We start from the raw sequence: 26,855 nt of genomic DNA, 5'->3' as shown, positions 1-26,855 counted from the left end.
GGATGTTTTAGCAGCACAAACAGGTGTCAGTAATCATGGGGCTGGGGAAAGCTCCAGCACTGACCCACCTGCGGCTGGGGAGAGCTCCAGCACTGACCCACCTGCGGCTGGGGAAAGCTCCAGCACTGACCCACCTGCGGCTGGGGAAAGCTCCAGCACTGACCCACCTGCGGCTGGGGAAAGCTCCAGCACTGACCCACCTACGGCTGGGGAAGGCTCCAGCACTGACCCACCTGCGGCTGGGGAAGGCTCCAGCACTGATCCACCTGCGGCTGGGGAAAGCTCCGGCACTGACCCTTCTGCTGACCAACATCAGTTCAGGAGACTGTTCTCCAATGTCACAAGACTATTGAACCCTCCACCTCAGAGGAGGAATGCAGTCAGGATAAAGTACACAGGACCAGAGGAGAAGATCCCATCCAGACTCTATATTGGAAAAGTTCTCCTGAAAGAGTTTATGAAGTTTAAGGCGTCTGAGGTCTATGCTCTGATCCATGTCCCATCCAGCAGGATCTATGACATCAGCTTTAAGCTCCAGTGTGATCTAGATATGTTCTGGAACATCTATAATGACACCAGAGGAGATGAGATCTGGGATAATCTCCAGTGTATCCAGCTGTCTAAGCCGCAGGAAATAATGGCCACTGTTCTGTTCCAGTCTGAGGTCGTGGTGCTGGCTGATCTGCAGCACTGGCTGAGCCGGCAATGCATGGTGAGAAGTCATCCTGAGAAGATCTATGATGAGGAGCATATATGGAATGGAGGATATTCTGTGAAAATCCAGCTTCTACAAGAGAATGGTGTAACCAGACATCTGCCCCATTCCTTCTACCTGAGCTCAGAGCGGGGGATATGCTACTACCCCGGTCAGCCACGTCTGTGCCATAGATGTGGGGGCAGGCACCTCGCCATGAACTGCTCTCGTATCACGTGCTCATTGTGTGGACAGTCCGGGCATACAAGGGACACATGCACAGGACCTTTTATCTGTAACTTGTGCTCAGGACCCGGACATACGTTCCGTGATTGCCCATATGCAGAACATAACAAATATTATGGCCAGACCTCCTTGGAAATGACAGAAAAAGATGTCACCAGAGGTGCAGATGTTGTCAAAGAAGTTGGCACTGATGAGGTGACAAGCCATAGTAGCAGCCAACATGCTCCAAAGACTGAGATATTACTAACGAATGCTGCACTACTAAGATCACCAGCCACTGAAGAAATACCTAAAGTACCACCAGCCACTGAAGAAATACCTAAAGTACCACCAGCCAGAGCGAAACCACCATCAGCCATTAAAGTAAGATCTAAGCACTGGTCAGCCACTAAAGTAAGGCATAAAATGCCAGTTATTAAAGAGAGACTTAAGGCGTCCAGGAAACCTGTTGCCAAACTGCCCAAGCTTCAGCCCAGCACATCTGTAGAAGCAGATAAATTGTCTGCAGTGTCCACTGTGGATGAGGACGGTTTTGTGACTATAAAAAGAAAAAATGCCTTTGTGGATTCTTCCAGAAAATTCACAACAGTCCAGAAAACCTCTGAGCCTCCATTGTTGGCGATAAGTCCTGGACGTTACAATGTACTGGGAGAAGAAGATAAAGAAGAAGAGGCGCAAATGGAGCAAGGTTCTTCATACATCATAGAAAATGCCTCTGATGAGATGGATCCTGATCCTCCCGTGTCCACAAAGAGATGGGGCACTGCAGGTGACAGCAGTGGAAGGAGGAAGAAGACCACAAAGTCTAAGTAATCAGGATGCGGCTGAGAATAAGCTCCATTAATGTGAACAGTGTGAGGACTGGTAGCCGGCGGCAGGCGATTTACCAGCGTTTGTCTGATGAGAGATCAGACGTCTTCTTCTTGCAGGAGACGTATCTGAAGTGCAATGCCCAGGTGTATGCAGCCAAGAGAGACTGGAGACTGGGTCCGTCATTCTGGTCCTTTGGGCTAGAGAGAAATGACAGTGTGGGGATCCTCTTTAATACCATGGATGTCCAGGTGGACAGAGTCCTGGAGATTTGTCCGGGCCGCTGTCTGTTGCTGGACTTTACATTGGATTCTATGTATTATAGAGCAATAAACATTTATGCTCCGCAGACTAGGAAAGAGCGGAGGGAACTGTTTGATCACATGAAGCCATATTGCTTTACCTCTAAACTGTTTATATTGTGTGGAACTTTTAATAATGTATCTTGTAATGTGGACAGATCCAGCAGTCACAAGAAACTGCGATATGATGAGACGTTTCTTAATAATATAATCCAGCAGGCCCATTTAGTAGACCCTTATGGTTCCTATTATACCAGGAAGACATACACATATCATAAGGGGGGTAATGCCAGCAGAATAGACCAGGTGTATATAAAGAGGGAGTCGAGATGTTCTCAGTACAGGATCAGCTCTCTGGAGTTCTCTGACCATTGTATGGTGAGTGTGACGCTTGATCTGGCCCAAGCTATGGTCTGTGGAAAGGGGTACTGGAAGGTGAATAGCTCTGGGATCCAAGATCTGGGGTTCAGAGAGGCCTTCACCACCTTCTACAATGATCGTAGGACCACCCAATGTATGTGTGATGACATAGCCGAGTGGTGGGAGACCATGAAAAGTGATATCAAGCAGTTTATTATAGGAGCAGCCAGGAAACATAGTAATATAGAGTATACTAGCTGTACTACCCGGCTTCGCCCGGGTTAATGACTGCTGTTAGCAAAATAGAATGTGTTAACAAAAATTTATTCTGCACACAAAAACCACAAAACAAATAGATAGAAATGTAATTATTAAAAGGCAAAAACTAAGCAAATAGAAGCATTTCACAACATATATTAGCTTTGTTATACTGAGAATGTCTTTGTTGCCTATATTAACCAATCAGAGCTCAGGTTAATTAACTGTAGCAAAATAGAAGCTGAGCTGTGATTGGTTGCTATTGGCAGCCTGATAAATCCCCAGCCAACAGGAAGCCCTCCCCCCTGGCAGTATATATTAGCTCACACATACACATAATAGACAGGTCATGTGACTGACAGCTGCCGTATTTCCTATATGGTACATTTGTTGCTCTTGTAGTTTGCTTATTAATCAGATTTTTATTTTTGAAGGACAATACCAGACTTGTGTGTGTTTTAGGGCGAGTTTTATGTGTCAAGTTGTGTGTGTTGAGTTGCGTGTGGCGACATGCATGTAGCGACTTTTGTGAGATGAGTTTTGTGTGGCGACATGCGTGTAGCAACATTTTGTGTGTTGAGTTGCATGTGACAGGTTAGTGTAGCAAGTTGTGTGCAGCAAGATTTGTGCATGGCGAGTTTTGCGCGTGGCGAGTTTTATGTGTGGTGCATTTTGAGTATGTGCAAGTTTTGTGTGAGGCAACTTTTGCATGTGGTGCAACTTTTGTACATGTGGCAATTTTTCTGTGTGTGCAAGTTTTGCATGAGGTGAGTTTTCCATGAGGTGAGTTTTGCACGTGTGGCGAGTTTTGCGTGAGCCTAGTTTTGCATATGGCGAGTTTTGCATGTAGCGAGTTTTGAGTGGTGACTTTTGTGTTTCGACTTTTATGTGGCGAGGTTGGTGTGTGTGTGTGGTGAAATGTGTGCTGAGGGTGGTATATGTGTTCAAGCACGTGGTAGTGTGTGGCGCATTTTGTGTTTGTGTTCATATCCCCGTGTGTGGTGAGTATCCCATGTCGGGGCCCCACCTTAGCAACTGTACGGTATATACTCTTTGTCGCCATCGCTCTCATTCTTTAAGTCCTCATTGTTCACATCTGGCAGCTGTCAATTTTCCTCCAACACTTTTCCCTTCACTTTTTCCCCATTATGTAGATAGGAGCAAAATTGTTTGGTGAATTGGAACGCGCGGGGTTAAAATTTCACCTCACAACATAGCCTATGACGCTCTCGGGGTCCAGACGTGTGACTGTGCAAAATTTTGTGGCTGTAGCTGCGACGGTACAGATGCCAATCCCGGACATACACACATACATACATACACACATTCAGCTTTATATATTAGATATACCTGTATGTAATCTCCTGTATATAGTATATACCTGTGTGTCATCTCACCTATATATAGTATATATCTGTGTGTCATCTCCTGTATATAGTATATACCTGTATGTCATCTCCTCCTATACATAGCATATACCTGTGTCATCTCCTCCTGTATATACTATATACCTGTAGGTAATCTGCTCCTGTATATAGTATATACCTGTGTGTCATCTCCTCCTGTATATAGTATATACCTGTATGTCATCTCCTCCTGTATGTAGTATGTACCTGTATGTCATCTCCTCCTCTATATAGTATATACCTGTGTGTCATCTCTCCTGTATATAGTATATATCTGTGTGTCATCTCCTCCTGTATATAGTATATACCTGTGTGTCATCTCCCCTGTAAATAGTATATACCTGTGTGTCATCTCCTGTATATAGTATATAGCTGTATGCCATCTCCTCCTGTATTAGCCCTCGTTCACACGTTATTTGGTCAGTATTTTTACCTCAGTATTTGTAAGCTAAAATGGCAGCCTGATAAATCCCCAGCCAACAGTAAGCCCACCCCCTGGCAGTATATATTAGCTCACACATACACATAATAGACTGGTCATGTGACTGACAGCTGCCGGATTCCTATATGGTACATTTGTTGCTCTTGTAGTTTGTCTGCTTATTAATCAGATTTTTATTTTTGAAGGATACCAGACTTGTGTGTGTTTTAGGGCGAGTTTCGTGTGTCAAGTTGTGTGTGTTGAGTTGCGTGTGGCGACATGCATGTAGGGACTTTTGTGAGATGAGTTTTGTGTGGCGACATGCGTGTAGCAACTTTTTGTGTGTCGAGTTGCATGTGACAGGTTAGTGTAGCAAGTTGTGTGCAGCAAGTTTTGCGCATGGCGAGTTTTGCGCGTGGCGAGTTTTATGTGTGGTGCCTTTTGAGTATGTGCAAGTTTTGTGTGAGGCAACTTTTGCATGTGTTGCAACTTTTGTGCATGTGGCAATTTTTCTGCGTGTGGCAATTTTTCTGCGTGTGCAAGTTTTGCGTGTGGCGAGTTTTGCACGTGTGGCGAGTTTTGCATGTGGAGAGTTTTGCGCGTGGCGAGTTTTGAGCGGCGACTTTTGTGTTTCTACTTTTATGTGGCGAGGTTGGTGTATGTGTGGTGAAATGTGCACTGAGGGTGGTATATGTGTTCGAGCACGTGGTAGTGTGTGGCGCATTTTGTGTGTGTGTTCATATCCCCGTGGTGGTGTGATTATCCCATGTTGGGGCCCCACCTTAGCAACTGTACAGTATATACTCTTTGGTGCCATCGCTGTCATTCTTTAAGTCCCCCTTGTTCACATCTGGCAGCTGTTAATTTGCCTCCAACACTTTTCCTTTCATTTTTTCCCCATTATGTAGATAGGGGCAAAATTGTTTGGTGACTTGGAAAGCGCGGGGTTAAAATTTCACCTCACAATATAGCTTTGACGCTCTCAGGGTCCAGACGTGTGACTGTGCAAAATTTTGTGCCTGTAGCTGCGACGCCTCCAACACTTTTCCTTTCACTTTTTCCCCATTATGTAGATAGGGGCAAAATTGTTTGGTGAATTGGAAAGCGCGGGGTTAAAATTTCACCTCACAACATAGCCTATGACGCTCTCGGGGTCCAGACGTGTGACTGTGCAAAATTTTGTGGCTGTAGCTGCTACGGTTCAGATGCCAATCCCGGACATACATACATACATACATACATACACACACACACACATTCAGCTTTATATATTAGATGAGATATTCTGCCCTGAGACTGCAACTGAGCAGGCTATATAGCAAGATGAATGGCGGTGAGGAGGTGGACGGACAGAGCATCAGCCATATAAAGCAGCGAATGAGGGAGCTGCAGTACGATCGCCTCAAGTCTCTCAAGGCAGAGGGACAGTTCACTGGCCAACAGTGAAAATGTTTCTGAAATGAAAATAGCTGGTTTGTAATAATTTTAGCATCCTAAAAACGAATATGTTACTTAAAAATCATTATTAGCTCTTGTTGCTGAGATACAGGTCATTTAAGATTATTATGCAGGAAAATAGGGAAATTTTGAATTTTCAACAAATGTGTATTGGTAAACCTGATTACAGACCTGTTGAACCAATGTCAGCCATTTTATAAATTGTGTCTGCATAGTTTGTACTAATTGAAGTCTCTTTCTCTTGTTGCAGTAATTTTGTGGAGAGAATTTACACTTTGAAAATGCCTCGTAAATGTGCAAATATTGTTAACAATTTTTGTTACGTGTGTGGTTATGTGACATTTGCCAACCAAAGAAGACCAATTACTCCACTTGTGAAGACTGCTTACCATCATTACTTTGCTTATACGTGGCACTTAAATACGTGGCACTTATACGTGGCACTTAAATACGTGGCACTTATATACGTGGCATTTTGAGACCTATAATTTTTCCACATTTTGGTCCACAGAGTCATGTGAGGTCTTGTTTTTTGCGGGACGAGTTGACGTTTTTATTGGTAACATTTTCGGACACGTGACCATTTTTTATCACTTTTTATTCCGTTTTTTGTGAGGCAGAATAACCAAAAACCAGCTATTCATGAATTTCTTTATACCGTTCTGCGTTTGGTAAAATTGATAAAGCAGTTTTATTCGTCGGGTCAGTACGATTACAGCGATACCTCATTTATATCATTTTTTAATGTTTTGGCGCTTTTATACGATAAAAACTATTTTATAGAAAAAATAATTATTTTGGCATCGCTTTATTCTGAGGACTATAACTTTTTTATTTTTTTGCTGATGATGCTGTATGGCGGCTTGTTTTTTGCGGGACAAGATGACGTTTTCAGCGGTACCATGGTTATTTATATCCATCTTTTTGATCGCGTGTTATTCCACTTTTTGTTCGGCGGTATGGTAATAAAGCGTTGTTTTTTGCCTCGTTTTTTTTTTTTTTTTCTTACGGTGTTTACTGAAGGGGTTAACTAGTGGGACAGTTTTATAGGTTGGGTCGTTACGGACGCGGCGATACTAAATATGTGTACTGTACTGTGCAATTTATACTCTTGTAATGAATTCTTCTCGCTACCTACAGCACATACTTCCATGGCGTGTATCTAAAAAACGAGAGCTAATTAAACAATTCTGTGGGTATATTTGAGTTTCTCGACCCAAAATTAGTAATATTTGCCTATTTTCATCAAAGAAACATAAAAAAAGTTGTTTTTTGTTGGCCTGTGAATTGGGGCATTCATAACCCAGATCCCTTTATTGCCTGTAAAAACAGGGTCAGTAAGAAGCTAATCACTGGCTTGTTGGATGAGAATGGGGTGGAACAGTCACAGCAGGAGAAAGTTCACAAGATCATTGGCGATTATTATAGAGATCTTTATAAAGGGTCTCATATTAATAAGGAGGACATTAAAGCCTATCTTAGGGGGGGTGTCCCTGCCAACGCTAGATCCCACGCTGGCAGCTAGTATGGCAACTCCCATAACTGAGGAGGAGGGGAAGAAGAGCATTGACTCATTGAAGGCCAACAAGAGCCCGGGGCTGGACGGCCTGACCAGCGAGTTTTATAGAGTTCAGGGACTTACTGGCTCTGGACCTGGTGCAGGTCTATAATGATTGCCTCTCTGCAGAGAAGCTCTTACAGTCTCAGTATAAGTCTGTTCTGGTTCTTCTGGCAAAGAAAGGAAATCTAAAAGATATAAAGAACTGGCGTCCATTGTCTTTGCTGAACACGGATTATAAAATTCTGGCCAAGATCTTGTATTATCGGCTGAGTGAGGTGGCGGGTGAGCTCATCATCGCCAACCAGACGTGTGGTCTGAAGGGTCGGACGATAGAGGACTCGTTGCTGTTGGTGAGAGAAGCTGTGACGTATATTAAGCAGCACCATGTGGGGGCTTATATTGTGGGCTTAGACCAGAGTAAAGCCTTTGATAGAGTCCACCATGACTACCTGTATCAAGTGTTGTTGCAGTATGGCCTCCCAGTGCGGTTTGTACAATGGCTGCGGTTTCTGTATAAAGGAGCTATAAGCCTGCCGCTGATTAATGGTCACTTGGCCGAGCCCTTCGCAATCATGTCAGGGGTGAGGCAGGGATGTCCTCTTAGCCCATTGTTGTATGTCTTCAGTCTGGATCCTTTTCTCAGAAGGGTCCAGGATCACAGAGATTTCACAGGGCTGAGATGCCACCTACAGAGTATGGTGGAGGATGTAAAGTTCTGTGCCTATGCTGATGATGTGTCGGTTGTGGAATCTTCTAAAGATGACTGTGTGGCTCTACAGCAGGAGATCACAGCCTTCTCCAATGTATCTAACTCCGCTGTGAACATGGAGAAGAGCGAGGCGCTGTGGTTGGGAGGTGACCATGATGTCTTCTCTGTGCCCTTCAGAACAGTTCAGGGTCAGATAAAGATTCTGGGAGTTGTGTTTGGTGCTGTAGAAGATGGGAAGGTGAATTGGGAGGAGAAGCTGGTGGTGTGTGAGTGGAAGGTGCAGAGATGGAAACACTGGAAGCTGACATATCTGGAGAAGATCCGCCTGCTGAAGACCTTCCTGCTCCCGCTCTTCCTCTATATCAGTGTGGTGTTCCCGGTGCCAGATACGCTGCTCCCCAGACTTACCAATGTCTTCTTTCACTTTTTGTGGGGTAACAGAATGAATGTGGTCAGGAGAAACATTGTCTATCTCCCTCATAAGGATGGTGGTCTCTCCATGCCTTGTCCAGAGCTCTTCTTCAATCTTTTGTTTCTTATGAAGAATTTTTCGTTTTGTAAGAATTCGGAGAATTGTTTGTTTGTTTAAGAGCCAGATCCAGCAGTTTGTGTCTGTGTGGTCAGTAGGGGACTCCATCAAGAGAATCTCAGGAAGAATAAAGAATAATGTTTCTTGGTATGGTGTCCACATAATAAGTAAGGTCATCAGATGGAGGATCCTGTATGATGACGTCAAGCAGCTCAGTAGAAAGGAGTTGTATAAGAATGTCCTGTCTTCTCACTTCAGTGTCCAGGTACAACTGAGGGGTGCCCCAAGTGTAGATGTAAAACAGGCTGCAAGAAACGTGCTAGATCCCAGAGTTCCCCCTCATATGAGAGATGTAGCGTGGCTGGCGCTCCATGGTAAAATGTACGTTAGGGATAATCTAAAGTGCAGGAACGTATCAGACAGATCCTGTTCCAGAGAAGAGTGCCCCCATATACTGGAGACGATGGAGCATCTGCTGTTAAAGTGTCCCTTTAGTATGCAGGTATGGGAGTCTGTGTCCTTGTCCCTAAAGTTACCACACCTGGTGAGACAGTCATATGGTCAGCTGCTGTACGGAGATTTCCAGCCTGAGCTCAGGGCGTATAACAGGACCTCCCTGTATATAATAAATGTGGTGACCATCTACCACCTGTGGTGTGCACGGTGCTGCCTGCTCATCAATAAGGAAGTCCTGTCCTGTGATACTGTCAGGTATAAGATCCTAGAAAGTCTCAAGGCTGTATATAAGAAGGATATGAAGAGGAACCCGGGTAATGTGACCTGGAGGAACATACATGTATCGGGATTTGTCAATGCTATCGTGTAAGGTGATGTAACAACGCTATTTATTTCCTTTGTCATTTATTGTCTTGTGATTTTAATGTAATATATTTGTAATATATGTTTGTGAGTTTTAAAATAAAAAGATCATTATAGTAGTTATATTCTTGTACATAGGAGCAGTATTATAGTAGTTATATTCTTGTACATAGGGGCAGTATTATAGTAGTTATATTCTTGTACATAGGAGCAGTATTATAGTAGTAATATTCTTGTACATAGGGGCAGTATTATAGTAGTTATATTCTTGTACATAGGGGCAGTATTATAGTAGTTATATTCTTGTACATAGGAGCAGTATTATAGTAGTTATATTCTTGTACATAGGAGCAGTATTATAGTAGTTATATTCTTGTATATAGGGAGCAGTATTATAGTAGTTATATTCTTGTATATAGGGAGCAGTATTATAGTAGTTATATTCTTGTATATAGGGGTCAGTATTATAGCAGTTATATTCTTGTACATAGGAGCAGTATTATAGTATTAAACAATTAGGTGTACAGTTAAACTTTAATTGTACAAATAATACTAATTGAAAAGAGCCATGGTTGACAATGTTAGAGAAACTCATTTGGAATTTGGATATTTGGAAGTTATATCCTTGTACATAGGAGACAGTATTATCCTACTATATAATTGTCTAAGGGTCACTTCCATCTGTCTGTCTGTCTTGGATATTCATTGGTCGCGGCCTCTGTCTGTCATGGAATCCAAGTCGCTTATTGGTCGTGGCAAAAGGCCCACGACCATTGCCATGACCAATCAGCGTTGGCCACAGTCAGGCAGGAATGTGGCCGCTCTTTCCTCCCCGCAGTCAGTGCCCGCTCCATGCTCCCCTCCAGTCATCCAGTCAGCCCTCACACAGGGTTAATGCCAGTGTTACCGGAGCGCAGTGTAACGCATTTCGGTTACGCAGCTATTAACCCTGTGTGACCAAGTTTTTACTATTGATGCTGCATCAATAGTAAAACGATCTAATGTATCAAATAATAATTTAAAAAAAATGTTACTCTCCTCCTCCGACGTCGCGTCCTGTCCGCCGGCAGGTTCTGGTGCTAAGGATGCTATGGGAGAAGGACCTGCCATGACGTCACAGTCATGTGACCGCGACGTCATCACAAGTCCTGCGCGCCTGCGCGAGAAGGACCTGCCATGACATCACGGTCATGTGACTGTGACGTCATCACAGGTCCTGCGCTGATAGTCATACCAACCCTGGGACCGGAAGCTGCCACGTGCACCGTACACAGGAGCCAGGACTAAGGTGAGTATATGTTTATTTTTTATTTTATGTCACTGGCCAATATACTACATTACTGGTCAATATACTATGTGGCTGACCAATATACTATGTGACTGTGCAATATACTACGTGGCTGTGCAATATACTACGTGGCTGGGCAATATACTACGTTGCTGGGCAATATACTACGTGGCTGGGCAATATACTACGTGGCTGGGCAATATACTACGTTGCTGGGCAATATACTACGTTACTGGGCAATATACTATGTGGCTGGGCAATATACCACATGACTGGGCAATATACTACCTGGCTGAGCAATATACTACGTTACTGGGCAATATACTACCTAGCTGAGCCCTGACTTAAACCCAATTGAGCATCTCTGGAGAAACCTGAAAATGGCTGTGCAACAAAGTTCACCATCCAACCTGACGGAACTGAAGAGGATCTGCAAGAAAGAATGGCAGAGGATCCCCAAAATGGCAGCGGATCCCCAAATCCAGCTGTGAAAAACTTGTTGCATCATTCCCAACAAGACTAATGGCTGTACAAGCTCAAAAGGGCGCTTCTGCTCAATACTGAGCAAAAGGTTTGAATATTTATGACCATGTGATATTTCAGTTTTTATTTTGTATTAACCCCTTACTGACCTTGGACGGGATAGTACGTCCGAGGTCAGCTCCCCTGCTTTGATGCAGGGCTCCGCGGTGAGCCAGCATCAAAGCCGAGGCATGTCAGCTGTTTTAAACAGCTGACATGTGCCCACAATAGCGGTGGGTGAAATCGCGATTCACCCGCCGCTATTAACTAGTTAAATGCCACTGTCAAATGCAGACAGCGGCATTTAACTACCGCATCCGGCCGGGCGGCCGGATATGAGCGCATCGCTGACCCCCGTCACATGATCGGAGGTCGGCGATGCTTCTCCATTGTAACCATAGAGGTCCTTGAGACCTCTATGGTTACTGATCGCCGGTAGCTGTGAGCGCCACTCTGTGGTCGGCGCTCACAGCACACCTGATTTTCTTCTACATAGCAGCGAACATCAGATCGCTGCTATGTAGCAGAGACGATCGTGCTGTGCCTGCTTCTAGCCTCCCATGGAGGCTATTGAAGCATGGCTAAAAGTTAAAAAAAAGTTAAAAAAATGTGAAAAAAAATAAAAAAAATATAAAAGTTTAAATCACCCCCCCTTTCGCCCCAATCAAAATAAATCAATAAAAAAAATCAAACCTACACATATTTGGTATCGCCACGTTCAGAATCGCCCAATCTATCAATAAAAAAAAGCATTAACCTGATCGCTAAACGGCGTAACGAGAAAAAAAAATTGAAACGCCAGAATTACGTTTTTTTGGTCGCCGCGACATTGCATTAAAATGCAATAACGGGCGATCAAAAGAACATATCTGCACCGAATTCGAATCATTAAAAATGCCAGCTTGGCATGCAAAAAATAAGCCCTCAACCAACCCCAGATCATGAAAAATGGAGACGCTACGAGTATCGGAAAATGGCACAATTTTTTTTTTTTTAGCAAAGTTTGGAATTTTTTTTCACCACTTAGGTAAAAAATAACCTAGTCATGTTAGGTGTCTATGAACTCTTAGTGACCTGGACAATCATAATGGCAGGTCAGTTTTAGCATATAGTGAACCTAGCAAAAAAGCCAAGCAAAAAACAAGTGTGGGATTGCACTTTTTTTTGCAATTTTACCGCACTTGGAATTTTTTTCCCGTTTTCTAGTACACGACATGGTAAAACCAATGATGTCATTCAAAAGTACAACTTGTCCCGCCAAAAAAATGCCCTCACATGGCCAAATTGACGGAAAAATAAAAAAGTTATGGCTCTGAGAAGGAGGGGAGGGAAAAACGAACACGGAAAAACGAAAAATCCCAAGTTTATGAAGGGGTTAAATTTGCAAAAACTACTACATTTATGTTTTTTTCAGTAAATTTGGGGTGCGGAGTATACAATAATGTGAAAAAAATGAACTTTTTTGAATTTACCAAATGGCTGCAATGAAACAAAGAGTGAAAAATGAAAAGGGGTCTGAATACTTCCATATCCACTATAAATAAGGCAAAATTTAAAAAGGATTTAAAAAAAAAAGCAATAAAATTTTGATGCAATTCATTAAGGAGGCAAGAAATGGCAAAAATGTTCGGTAAAAGTGACTCAGACACCCCATTTTAGACATAAAGGAGGGCCTCATACACATTTTGTTAAAATTGTCATGTACTGGTACTCCTACACTTTATGAAGGCTATGCTCTAAGTTGAAAGCCTTCAACAAATTACAAGCAGGGTCATCCAAACACACTTGAAGGCACAAACTGTAGTGCCCCATTCAAATATTGTGAGCAAAGTATATTTGTGGTAGTCCTCTACTCATAAAAGCACAATGCAAAGCCTGCCAAAAATTACAAGCAGGGTCATCTATACACCCTTAAAGGAAACAACTGGATGGCCACATTAAAATATTAGGAAAGTGTACACCTGTAGGAGGCCAATTCTGTTTTTTATTTCAAGCCAACAAAATTTCACACAAAGGTTCTACAGTATATATGACAATAGTCAATTTTTTGGCCAAAAATATTTTGTGAACTGCACCAGGCCAAGCTGTTTTAAAAATGTTGACCCACGTTAATTTTACACAAAGCATGTAAAACTGTATGCACGAACCATTAAAGCTACAAAAAAAATCAAAGCTTTTTTTAGAGTTAAAGATACCAGCAAAATGTAACAAGAACCACGTTGCAGTGTATTGATGGGTGGTGACCATAGCGGCCATTTTGAAGTCGGCCATTTCGGATCCAACTTTAGTTTTTCCAATGGAAAGAGAATGTCATGTGACACATCAAACTTATTGAGAATTTCACAAGAAAAACAATGGAGTGCTTGGTTTTAATGTAACTTCATTCTTTCACTAGTTATTTACAAGTTTATGAGACCACTTATAAAATGTGTTCAAATTGCTGCCCATTGTGTTGGATTGTCAATGAAACCCTCTTCTCTCACTCTTGACACACTGATAGCAACACTGCAAAAAGATAAAAGATAAAAGTCTAAGGGGGTCAGATAGGGAGACCTTGGAGGCCATTCAACTGGCCCACGATGACCAATCCACTTTCCAGGAAATTGTTCATGTAGAAATGTTCGGACCTGACACCCAAGATGGTGCAACACCACATTATGGATGTAAGTGGGGAAAGTGGATTGGTCGTCGTGGGCCACTTGAATGGCCACCAAGGTCTCCAGAATGCTAATGTGAACTTAGACTTATTCATTCTTGTCTGGTCTACTGCATTGACCGGTCTCCATCTATCTAACCTTTCTCCTCTCCAATCCATCCCAAATATGCCAACCATGATTGTATTTATGCCCAGCCACTTCATCAATGTTTCCCCCTTGTACATGTGACCTCTTTTCTGAAACTGACCTAAAACTAACATTCACCATAATCCAATCCTCACATCTCCATCTCCAAGACAGTTCTCTGGAATTCATTACCCCAGACGACCGACTGTTACCTAGCCCCCACGGTTTTAAGCGTGCTTTAAAAGCCTATCACCTCAACTCACTAACCTAACTCTTCCCTGTTCCTTCATTCTAAATATTATTCAGAATCTGCTCCCCACTATTCATCTGTCTCCACACCCTCCATGTACATGATGAATGATCATGCAGCTTTATATGAAAATCCTTATTTATTATAATTTCAGGACCTGAAATAACAAGCACTTTTCACCTATTGTGTCCCCCTATCTCCTTGTAGATTGTGAGCTTGTGATCAGGGCCTTCACTCCTAATGTAACTGTTTATACTGTCTTAGCTTGCATTGAATTTACTGTCGGTATAAGTCCCTGCTTAATTGTAAAGTGCTGCAGAAAATTATTATTATTTTACAATCTACTAAAAAGTTATGAAACACAAGTCCATGTATAGATTTAAGTAAATATATTATAGTCTAACAAAAAATTTAGAAAGATGATGAAATCTACTTCCAAAGCAATTTCGATGTCCTGCTGGAAAACATTGTCTCCTATCGGGACAATGTAATTTATCCTTTCTGCTCTTATCAAAGGATGTGCCAGCTTAAGTTAACCTTGTGGATATAAAATCAGTGAGTGGTGGATTTTCAGTTTCCATCTCCTAATAAAGCATATGGATGCTGTATGCCCTTTTAGCATATACGGTGCTTAATAAACCCTGGAAATACTTGGATTGAGACTTATTTATTTCTGTGAGTGTTATGTAATATCAATCAAGCAATGTAATCAGCTTAAACCTTTAAAAAGGGTTGCCCAAAGCGCAAAGCCTCCTTTGGTTAATTGATATTTAAGATTTATAAAGAACAACCATTACTCAGAATTAAAACATTCCTCCATGGTTTGATGGGTTAAACTTCCGGCAATTCCAACATTCAAATTAATGTCCGGTCATGTAATTAATGTATATGTCAAGTTCTAAAAGTTCTTTGATTTTTTCAGCAGATTGAATCATAGAATCATAGAATGTTAGAGTTGGAAGAGATCCCAAGGGTCATCGTGTCCACCCCCCCTGCTCAATTCAAGAGTCACTAAACCATCTCGGACAGATGTCTGTCCAGTCTCTGATTGAAGACTTCCTTTGAAGGAGAACTCACCATCTCTCGTGGCAGCCTGTTCCACTCATTGATCACTCTCACTGTCAAAAAGTTTTTTCTAAAATCTAATCTGTATCTTCTCCCTTTCAGTTTCAGGAGGGGGTTCTAGGAATGCTAGTACTTTTTAATGCCCTACTATGCCACAATAGCTCTCTTTGGGTTAACTCCTTTAAAGTCATTAGAGCTAGCATCATCCAGAATCCAGGGCCAACAGTTTTTGAAAGAGTTTAGCTAAAATAATACAAATATTTAAAAAATTAAAAAATATTGAATACACGTGTCCTTTTTAGATATTATATTCAGGAAATTACACAAGTGTTTGGAAAACAGGAACATAAAACTGAAGACTATTATTTATTAATAATCTTTAAGATAAAATGCATTCAGTACCATCCCTCATCCTTCACGGCAGAAGGTTCACACAATGCGCTGATGATTACTTCATCGTCTTGAATCCGGCTATTTGTACGTTTTTATCTAGATTGCAGCTTGTCATGTAAACAACCCACTGAATATTGCACTTCATAGAAATGGAAATTTTTGTACCAAGCCTGTTTTATCTTCACAGCGTTTTGATCATCATGAGCGTCTCCTTTTATTGAACATGATGAAAATTGCTCAGTAAACATGACATAGTGCCGCTGTACAGATTTTTAGTGCCTGATGCCACTGAGAAAAGGGCGCAATACAGCACAATTATTTCACTTAAGAAATATTTTTGGGAGAATGGGAAGAAAATTGATTGCTCCAATTTCATTTGCATAGATTCATGGAAATGTATGTATTTAATGACTATTGACACTTTTAATGTGAAATTTTGAAAAGCAACTGGAAATGGCTCATCCCCAAAAAGCCATTGCAACTTTTTTTTTTTCATCCATCCATCCATCCATTATATTCTTGCTGTATATTGCCCAAGTAATTGGATGATCACTGGCTTAAGTCCCTGAAGAGGACTAACAAATACAATAAGTAAATAATGTTTTTAAAAATGCAAAAGAAAATAATAGTTCAAACTACACTCTTTTGCTCTATTAAAAAAAAATACACATGTGAAATTATGTTCCTAAAAATCTTATGTGACAAAATATAAAATGATTTAACCTGATCAATAAACAGCGTAATGAGAAAAAAAAATCTAAACACTAGAATTACTGTATGTTTTTTCATATGCTGCAGCACTGCAAAAAATGCAATAAGAGGTGATCAAAACATCCTATCTTCCGCAAAATAATATCAATGAAAATGTCAGTATACCACACAAAAAATAAGCCCTCACACAGCCCCATTGATCAAAAATTTAAAACATTTATGGGTCTTGGAAAATGGCAACAAAGCAACATTTATTTTTTATAAACTTCCCAAAATTTTTTTTTGCCATTTAATCCCTTTAGCCCAAGGCTGTTTTCACCATCATGACCAGGCCAAATTTTCTGACCAGTGTCACTTTTTGTGGCAATAACTCTGAAACGCTTCAACAGATCCCACCAATTCTAAGATGTTTTTTGAGACATATTGTACTTCATGATAGTGGTAAAATGTATTCGATATGACTTGTTTTAGTTATGAAAAAAAACTTATCAAAAATTTAGTAATTTCCAAACTTTAATTTTTATGCCCATAAATCAGAGAGCTATATCACATAAAATAGTTCATAAATAACATTTCCCATATGTCTACATTACATTAGCATAATTTTTTAAACATTTTTTTTTGTTAAGAAGTTATAAGGGTCAAAAGATGACCCGCAAGTTCTCATTTTTCCTGCAAAAATTTTTTTTTTTACAAAACCATTCATTTTTTTAAGTGACTTTCATATAGTAGTGGCCTATATGACAGAAAGAAAACCAAAGTGACACCATTCTTAAAACTGACCCCTCATGGTGTTCAAAACCACATTCAAGAAGTTTGTTAACCCTTCAGCTGCTTCACATGAAATAATGGAATGTAGAAGGAAAAAATGAACATTTAACTTTTTTCACAAAAATTTTACTTTAGTCTCATTTTTTATTTTTACTAGCATAACATGAGAAAATGAACCCCGAAGTGTGTTGTGCAATTTCTCCTGAGCATGACCATACCCAATATGTGGGTAAAACCACTGTTTGGGCGCACGGCAGGGCTTGGAAAGGAAGGAGCGCTATTTGACTTTTTGAATGTAAAATTTGCTGGAATAATTAGCGGACCACATATCACGTTTGGAAAGCCCCTGGTGTGCCTATACAGTGGAAACCGCTCACAAGTTTCCACATTTTGTAAACCAGACCCCTCAGGGAACTTATCTAAATGTGTGGTGAGCACCTTGAATCCCCAGCTGCTTCACATAAGTTTGTAACGTTGAGCCATGAAAAGAAAAAAATCATATTCCCACAAAAATGCTTTTAGCTCTAAATTTTGCATTTTTACAAGGGTAACAGGAGAAAATGCACTTTACGATTTGTTGTGTAATTTATCCTGACTATGCTGATACCCAATATGTTGAGGAAAACTACTGTTTGGGTGCACAGCAGGGCTTGAAAGGGATAGAGTGCAATTTGACTATTTTATGTAAAATTTGCTGGAATAATTAGGGACACCATAATGCGATTTGAGAGCCCCTGATGTGCCTAAACAGTGGTAATCCCTAAAAGTAACAGCATTTTGGAAACTAGACCCCTTAAGCAACTTATTTACTGTAGATGTGTGGTGAGAACCTCAAACCACGAGGTGCATCACAGCAATTTATAACGTAAAGCAGTAAAAATAAAAAAAATCTAATTTTTACTACAAAAAAAATATTTTTGTCCTACATTTTTTATTTTCAGAGGATTAACTGTAAAAAATGGAATGTAAAATTTGTTGTGCAATTTCTCCTGAGTAATCAGATACCCCATATGTGGGGAAAACTACTGATTGAGCACACAGCAGGCCTCAAAATGGAAGGAGTGACATTTAAGAATGCAGACTTTGATGGATTGGTCTACGGGTGTCATGGTGCATTTGGAGAGCCCCTCATGTACCTAAGCAGTAGAACCCCACTCAAGTTACCTCATCTTGGAAACTAGACCCCTCAAGGAATGTATCTAAAAGGGTGTGGAGCACCTTGAATCCCCAGGTGCTTCACAGAAGTTTATAACATAGAACCATGAAAATAAAAAAAATCACATTTTTCCAATAAAATTTTTATTTTAGCCCTAATTTTTTTTATTTTCAGGAGGGTAATAGGACAAAATGGACCCCAAAATTGTGCAATTTCTTCTAAGTACACTGATGCCCCATATGAGGTCAAAAGCTACTTTTGAGATACAGTGCAAAGGTCAGAAGGGAAGAAGCGCCATATTGGAGTTCAGGTATTGCTGGACTGGTTTGAGGGTGCCATGTCACATTGGCAGAGCCCCTGAGGTACCAGAACATAAGAACTTCCCATAAGTGTCCTCATTTTACAAACTATACTTCTCAATGAATTCATTTATAGAACAAACTCTATATGTAACATAGTAAAATAATTATTAAGGTTGAAGGAAGACTTTAAGTTCATCTAGTTCAACCCATAGCCTAACCTAATATGCCCTAACATGTTGATCGAGAGGAAGGCAAAAAAAAACATGTGGCAAAGAGTAAGCTCCACACTAGGGAAAAAAATCCCTTCCCGACTCCACATACGGCAAACAGACTAGTTCCCTGGATCAACACCCTATCAAGGAATCTAGTATATATACCCTGTAACATTATACTTTTCAAGAAAGGCATCCAGTCCCCTCTTAAATTTAAGTAATGAATCACTCATTACAACATCATACGGCAGAGAGTTCCATAGTCTCACTGCTCTTACAGTAAAGAATCTGCGTCTGTTATTATGCTTAAACCTTCTTTCCTCCAGACGTAGAGGATGCCCCCTTGTCCTTGTTTCAGGTCTATGAATAAAAAGCTCATCAGAAAGGTCTTTGTACTATCCCCTAATATATTTATACATTAACATAAGATCACCCCTTAGCCTTCATTTTTCCAAACTAAATAGCCCCAAGTGTAATAACCTATCTTGGTATTGCAGACCCCCCAGTCCTCTAATAACCTTGGTCGCTCTACTCTGCACCTACTCCAGTTCAGCTATGTCTTTCTTATACACTGGAGACCAGAACTGTACACAGTATTCTAAGTGTGGTCAAACTATTGACTTGTATAGAGGTAAAATTATGTTCTCCTCATGAACATCTATGCCTCTTTTAATGCTTCCCATTATTTTATTTGCCTTTGTAGCAGCTGCCTGACACTGGCCACTAAATGTGAGTTTGTCATCCACCCATACGCCCAGGTCTTTTTCATTGACGGTTTTGCCCAGAGTTTTAGAATTAAGCACATAGCTATACATCTTATTACTTCTACCCAAGTGCATGACCTTACATTTATCCCCATTAAAGCTCATTTGCCATTGATCAGCCCAAGCTTCTAGTTTACATAAATCATCCTGTAATATAACATTGTCCTCCTCTGTATTGATTACCCTGCAGAGTTTAGTGTTATCTGCAAATATTGAAATTCCACTCTGTATGCCCCCTACAAGATCATTAATAAATATGTTAAAAAGAAGATGGCCCAATACTGACCCCTGTGGTACCCCACTGCTAACCGCGACCCAGTTCAAGTATGCTCCATTAATAACCAGCTGTTCAGTGCTGCTTAGCCATATGGCGCGACTCAGAAGCAATGCTGTTTGCCTCCTGGAGCACAGATTTTGCTAAAATAGTTTGCAGATTTAAACAGATCTACTAAGTACTAAAAAAGCAGAATCTTCCTTCAAATGGCCCCATTTTAGAAATGATAGCCCTTTGGGAATTTATCTACAGACGTAGTGATGATTTTGACTCCATGGGTGTTTTCCAGAAACAAGAAGCAGTGGTTGTTCCTGAGTGAAAATTGCAAACTGCCATTGTAGTGACCAGTACATTGTAGTGACAAATACATAGTAGGTATCAGTACTTTGCAGTGACCAGTATGTTGTAGTGCCCAGCTCATTTTTCTGGAGACATGCACCAGTAAATTAGGTGGGCTCTAATCACTACAGAAACACCAAACATGTGGATGCTGAATGTGGTTTAGACACACTGGGGCTCAGAAGGGAAGAGGGCATTGGATATGGGAGCGGAAAATTTGCTGAATGTATTTTGTGAGGTCATTTTGCTTTTCTAGATTCTTTGTACTACCTGTAACGTGGAAGCCCCCTATATTTTCATTAACAAATGATGGACCTGAGTGACAAATTGCTTTTTTTGAGGATAATAATAATCTTTTTTTTTTATATAGCACATATATTCCTCAGCGCTTTACAGTTTTGCACACATTATCATCGCTGTCCCCGATGGGGCTCACAATCTAAATTCCCTATCAGTATGTCTTTAGAAAATGTGGGATGAAACCGGAAGAAAACCACACAAACACGGGGAGAACATACAAACTCCTTGCAGATGTTGTCCAAGGTGGGATTAGAACCCAGGACTCCAGCGCTGCAAGGCTGCAGTGCTATCCACTGAACCATCGTGCTGCCCTAGTTTGAAGCTTTTTTTGTGAACATTTTACACAACATTTGGAATCTCACTTATCCTGTGCTCTGTTCTGAGCACTTACTTTGGGGTTTCCATTCTAAATATACTAGTGACTTGATTAAGATGAAACCCCTGAAGGATCCATTTACTACAATGACACTCTGGCCTCCATCTGGCCTCTGTTTAGCTCTGTCCTTTTCAAGAGTGCACAAAACTGTGGCGGACCGTACATACTTTTATGCATGCCTAAAATAGCAGCACAGGATCATAAGCAGCGAGATGGCATTCACAGTGTAAAGATCTATCTCATTATTGCTCATCTTTCACCAAGGGTTCCGTCTTAATCATGTATTTCAAAGTATTACATGGAAGCCCTGATGTAAGCACTCTGCGCCAAGCACAGGATAAATGAGAGCCGAGCCTTACTGTGATCTTTGGGAGACAGAATGAAAAAAAGAACAGCAGGAGAAGCATTGGTTTTATTTATTTTTTTACGACACTCCTCGTGTGGTATAAATGATTAAGTGGATTTATGTTTTGAAGTTTGACTGCTGACACACGTTAAAAAGCGCTTTTCATTTTGAGAGCATACATTTTTTCACAATTCTGTCAACAGTCATATGAGGATTTGTTTTTTGTGGGACAAGTTGTCCTCTTTATTGATACTATTTTTGAGACCATGCCATTTTTTGAGACACTTCTATTTTGATCTTTGGGAGGCAGAATAAACAAAGCAATTGCTTTTTTATTTTGTTTTTTTGTTTTTATGAAATTCAACGTGTGGTAAAATTTATAATGCAACTTTATTTTTCGAGTCAGTACGGTTACAGAGATACCACATTTATATTTTTTATGTTTTGGCGCTTTTACACAATAAAAACTACACTGTGTTCCAAATTATTATGCAACTGACATGTTTATCGGATTTTCCTAAATGGTTGCACCAACCATTTATTAGACAGTCAGTCTAATAAAAGTCATCACCCGTTAGAGTATACATCGAATTTTATTGAAGAAACCTTCCAATGATAACAGTATAATCTCCAAAATGAATAAAAACTTAAAATGCACTGTTCCAAATTATTAGGCACAGTAGAATTTCTAAACATGTGATATGTTTTAAAGAACTGAAAATGCTCATTTGTGGAATTAGCAGCATTAGGAGGTCTGTTATGATCCTTAGTGGTTGAGGATCACAAATTACTCCAGCTAAGTAACAAACATAGGACAAGCTCTAGGGAGGTGGCAAACTGGACTGACCGCAAATCTGAACCTATCCAAACACACTAGAAGTAGCCGGTGAACGTGCCTAAAAATCCTAGACGTCTCGAGCCAGCCTGAGGAACTAACTACCCCTAGAGAGAAAGAAAGACCTCTCTTGCCTCCAGAGAAATAATCCCCAAAGATATAGAAGCCCCCAACAGATAATAACGGTGAGGTAAGAGGAAGGCACATACACAGGGGTGAAAGCAGATTCAGCAAATGAGGCCCACTAATACTAGATAGCAGAAAATAGAAAAGGGAATCTATGCGGTCAGTAAAAAACCCTTACAAAATATCCACTCTGAGATTTCAAGAACCCCCACACCAACTAACGGTGTGGGGGGGAGAAACTCAGTCCCCTACAGCAACCAGCAAGCGAGGAAATCACATTTTAGCGAGCTGGACAAAAAACATAATGAACACTGATAATCAAAAAATGATCAAACAAAAACTTAGCTTGTCTTGGAGAGACTGGGAGCAAGGTAGACACAAGGAATCTGAAGAGCACTGAATACATTGATAGCAGGCAAGGAACTGAGTCTCCAGGTGAGCTAAATAGGAAACCAACCAAGGATAATGAATCAGCTGATGCAGCCAACCTGCAGAAAGATAACACTACACAGTACCGCTTGTGACCACTAGAGGGAGCCCAAAAATAGAATTCACAACAGTACCCCCCCCCTTGAGGAGGGGTCACCGAACCCTCATCAAGACCCCCAGGGCGATCAGGATGAGCCGCGTGGAAGGCACGAACCAAATCGGCCGCATGAACATCAGAGGCCACAACCCAGGAATTATCCTCCTGACCATAGCCCTTCCACTTATCCAAATACTGAAGCCTCCATCTAGAGATACAAGAATCCAAAATCTTCTCCACCACGTACTCCAATTCGCCCTCGACCAGCACCGGAGCAGGAGGCTCAACAGAAGGAACCACAGGTACCACATACCTCCGCAACAAAGACCTATGGAACACATTATGAATGGCAAACGATGCTGGGAGATCCAAACGAAAAGACACCGGGTTAAGGATTTCCAAGATCTTATAAGGACCGATGAAGCGAGGCTTGAATTTAGGAGAGGAGACCTTCATAGGAACATACCGAGAAGACAGCCACACCAAATCCCCAACACGAAGTCGGGGACCCACACCGCGGCGGCGGTTGGCAAAGCGCTGAGCCTTCTCCTGTGACAACCTCAAATTGTCCACCACATGGTTCCAAATCTGCTGCAACCTATCCACCACAGAATCCACCCCAGGACAGTCAGAAGGCTCAACCTGACCCGAGGAAAAACGAGGATGGAAACCAGAATTGCAGAAAAAAGGCGAAACCAAAGTAGCAGAACTAGCCCGATTATTAAAGGCAAACTCGGCCAATGGCAAAAAAGTCACCCAATCATCCTGATCAGCAGAAACAAAACATCTCAAATAAGTTTCCAACGTCTGATTAGTTCGCTCGGTTTGGCCATTAGTCTGAGGATGGAAGGCCGACGAAAAAGACAAATCAATGCCCATCTTAGCACAAAAAGTCCGCCAAAACCTGGACACAAACTGGGATCCTCTATCAGACACAATATTTGCAGGAATGCCGTGCAAGCGAACCACATTCTGAAAAAATAGAGGAACCAAATCGGAGGAAGAAGGCAACTTAGGCAAGAGCACCAAATGGACCATCTTGGAAAAACAATCACACACCACCCAGATGACAGACATTTTCTGAGATACTGGAAGATCCGAAATAAAATCCATGGAAATGTGCGTCCAAGGCCTTTTCGGAACAGGCAAAGGCAAAAGCAAACCGCTGGCACGAGAACAGCAAGGCTTAGCCCGAGCACAAATCCCACAAGACTGCACAAAGGAACGCACATCCCGCGACAAGGAAGGCCACCAGAAGGACCTAGCCACCAAATCTCTGGTACCAAAAATCCCAGGATGACCCGCCAACACCGAAGAATGAACCTCGGAAATAACTCTGCTGGTCCATCTATCCGGGACAAACAGTCTCTCTGGTGGACAACGGTCAGGTCTATCCGCCTGAAATTTCTGCAGCACTCGTCGCAAATTTGGGAAATGGCAGACAAAATCACTCCCTCTCTGAGAATACCAGCCGGCTCAGAAACTCCCGGAGAGTCAGGCACAAAACTCCTAGAAAGTGCATCAGCTTTCACGTTCTTCGAACCAGGCAGGTATGAGACCACGAAGTTGAAACGGGAGAAAAACAACGACCAACGAGCCTGTCTAGGATTCAGGCGCTTGGCAGATTCAAGGTAAATCAGATTTTTGTGATCAGTCAAGACCACCACATGATGTTTAGCTCCTTCGAGCCAATGTCGCCACTCCTCAAATACCCACTTCATAGCCAACAACTCCCGATTACCAACATCATAATTCCGCTCGGCAGGCGAAAACTTTCTTGAAAAGAAAGCACATGGCTTCATCACAGAGCCATCAGAGCTTCTCTGCGACAAAACAGCCCCTGCTCCAATCTCAGAAGCATCAACCTCGACCTGGAAGGGGAGAGAGACATCTGGCTGACATAAGACTGGAGCTGAAGAAAACCGGTGCTTCAGCTCCCGAAAGGCCTCCACGGCCGCAGGAGACCAATTAGTCACATCAGAACCCTTCTTGGTCAAATCCGTCAAAGGTTTAACCACGCTAGAAAAATTAGCGATGAAACGACGGTAAAAATTAGCAAAACCCAAGAACTTCTGAAGACTCTTAACAGACGTGGGCTGAGTCCAGTCATGAATAGCCTGGACCTTGACTGGGTCCATCTACACAGTAGAAGGAGAAAAAATAAAACCCAAAAAGAAGACCTGAGTACATTTTTTTTTTCCTCCCGCTTTTCCTTTGCTGCAGTCTGTTTAGCTTCTTTCGTCCCCTTGAACTCTGGGTGGTTTTGAGCTCAGCTGCAGACATGAATGTTCAGACTCTGACTTCTAGTGTGGATCATCTTACTGCACGGGTGCAAAGTATTCAGGATTTTGTTATTCATAGCCATATGTCAGAACCAAAGATACCCATTCCTGAGTTGTTTTCTGGAGATAGATCTAGGTTTCTAAATATTAAGAATAATTGTAAGTTATTTCTATCTCTGAGACCTCGTTCCTCTGGTGATTCCGCTCAGCAAGTTAAAATTGTTATCTCCTTGTTGCGTGGCGACTCTCAAGATTGGGCTTTCTCTCTGGCGCCAGGAGATCCTGCATTGCTTAATGTAGATGCATTGTTTCTGGCTCTTGGCCTGCTATACTGTTATGATCCTTAGTGGTTGAGGATCACAAATTACTCCAGCTAAGTAACAAACATAGGACAAGCTCTAGGGAGGTGGCAAACTGGACTGACCGCAAATCTGAACCTATCCAAACACACTAGAAGTAGCCGGTGAACGTGCCTAAAAATCCTAGACGTCTCGAGCCAGCCTGAGGAACTAACTACCCCTAGAGAGAAAGAAAGACCTCTCTTGCCTCCAGAGAAATAATCCCCAAAGATATAGAAGCCCCCAACAGATAATAACGGTGAGGTAAGAGGAAGGCACATACACAGGGGTGAAAGCAGATTCAGCAAATGAGGCCCACTAATACTAGATAGCAGAAAATAGAAAAGGGAATCTATGCAGTCAGTAAAAAACCCTTACAAAATATCCACTCTGAGATTTCAAGAACCCCCACACCAACTAACGGTGTGGGGGGGAGAAACTCAGTCCCCTACAGCAACCAGCAAGCGAGGAAATCACATTTTAGCGAGCTGGACAAAAAACATTATGAACACTGATAATCAAAAAATGATCAAACAAAAACTTAGCTTGTCTTGGAGAGACTGGGAGCAAGGTAGACACAAGGAATCTGAAGAGCACTGAATACATTGATAGCAGGCAAGGAACTGAGTCTCCAAGTGAGCTAAATAGGAAACCAACCAAGGATAATGAATCAGCTGATGCAGCCAACCTGCAGAAAGACAACACTACACAGTACCGCTTGTGACCACTAGAAGGAGCCCAAAAATAGAATTCACAACAGAGGTCACATTAACTGAATAAAAAAGCTATTTAACTCCAAAACATCCTAACAGGCCAAGTTACATGTTAACATAGGACCCCTTCTTTGATATCACCTTCACAATTCTTGCATCCATTGAACTTATGAGTTTTTGGAGAGTTTCTGCTTGTATTTCTTCCTTCCCTGAGCTGCTGTTTTGATGTGAGCTGCCTCCCACACTCATAGTTCTTTTGATTGATGATACTCCAAAGGTTCTCTATAGGGTTGAGGTCAGGGGTAGATGGTGGCCACACCATGAGTTTATCTCCTTTTATGCCCATAGCAGCCAATGAGGTATTCTTTGCAGCATGAGATGGTGCACAGTCATGCATGAAGATGATTTTGCTCCTGAAGACACATATTCCTGCTTTTTATACCATGGAGGAAAGTTGTCAGTCAGAAACTCTATACAGTATACTTTGCAGAGGTCATTTTCACACCTTCAGGAACCTTAAGGGCCCTACCAGCTGTTTCTCCATGATTCCGGCCCAAAACATGACTCCTCCACCTCCTTGCTGACATTGCAGCCTTGTTGGGACATGGTG

Source organism: Ranitomeya variabilis, chromosome 1 (genome assembly GCF_051348905.1).
Source record: "Ranitomeya variabilis isolate aRanVar5 chromosome 1, aRanVar5.hap1, whole genome shotgun sequence".
Lineage (NCBI taxonomy): Eukaryota > Metazoa > Chordata > Amphibia > Anura > Dendrobatidae > Ranitomeya > Ranitomeya variabilis.
This window is presented reverse-complemented; position numbering follows the sequence as displayed.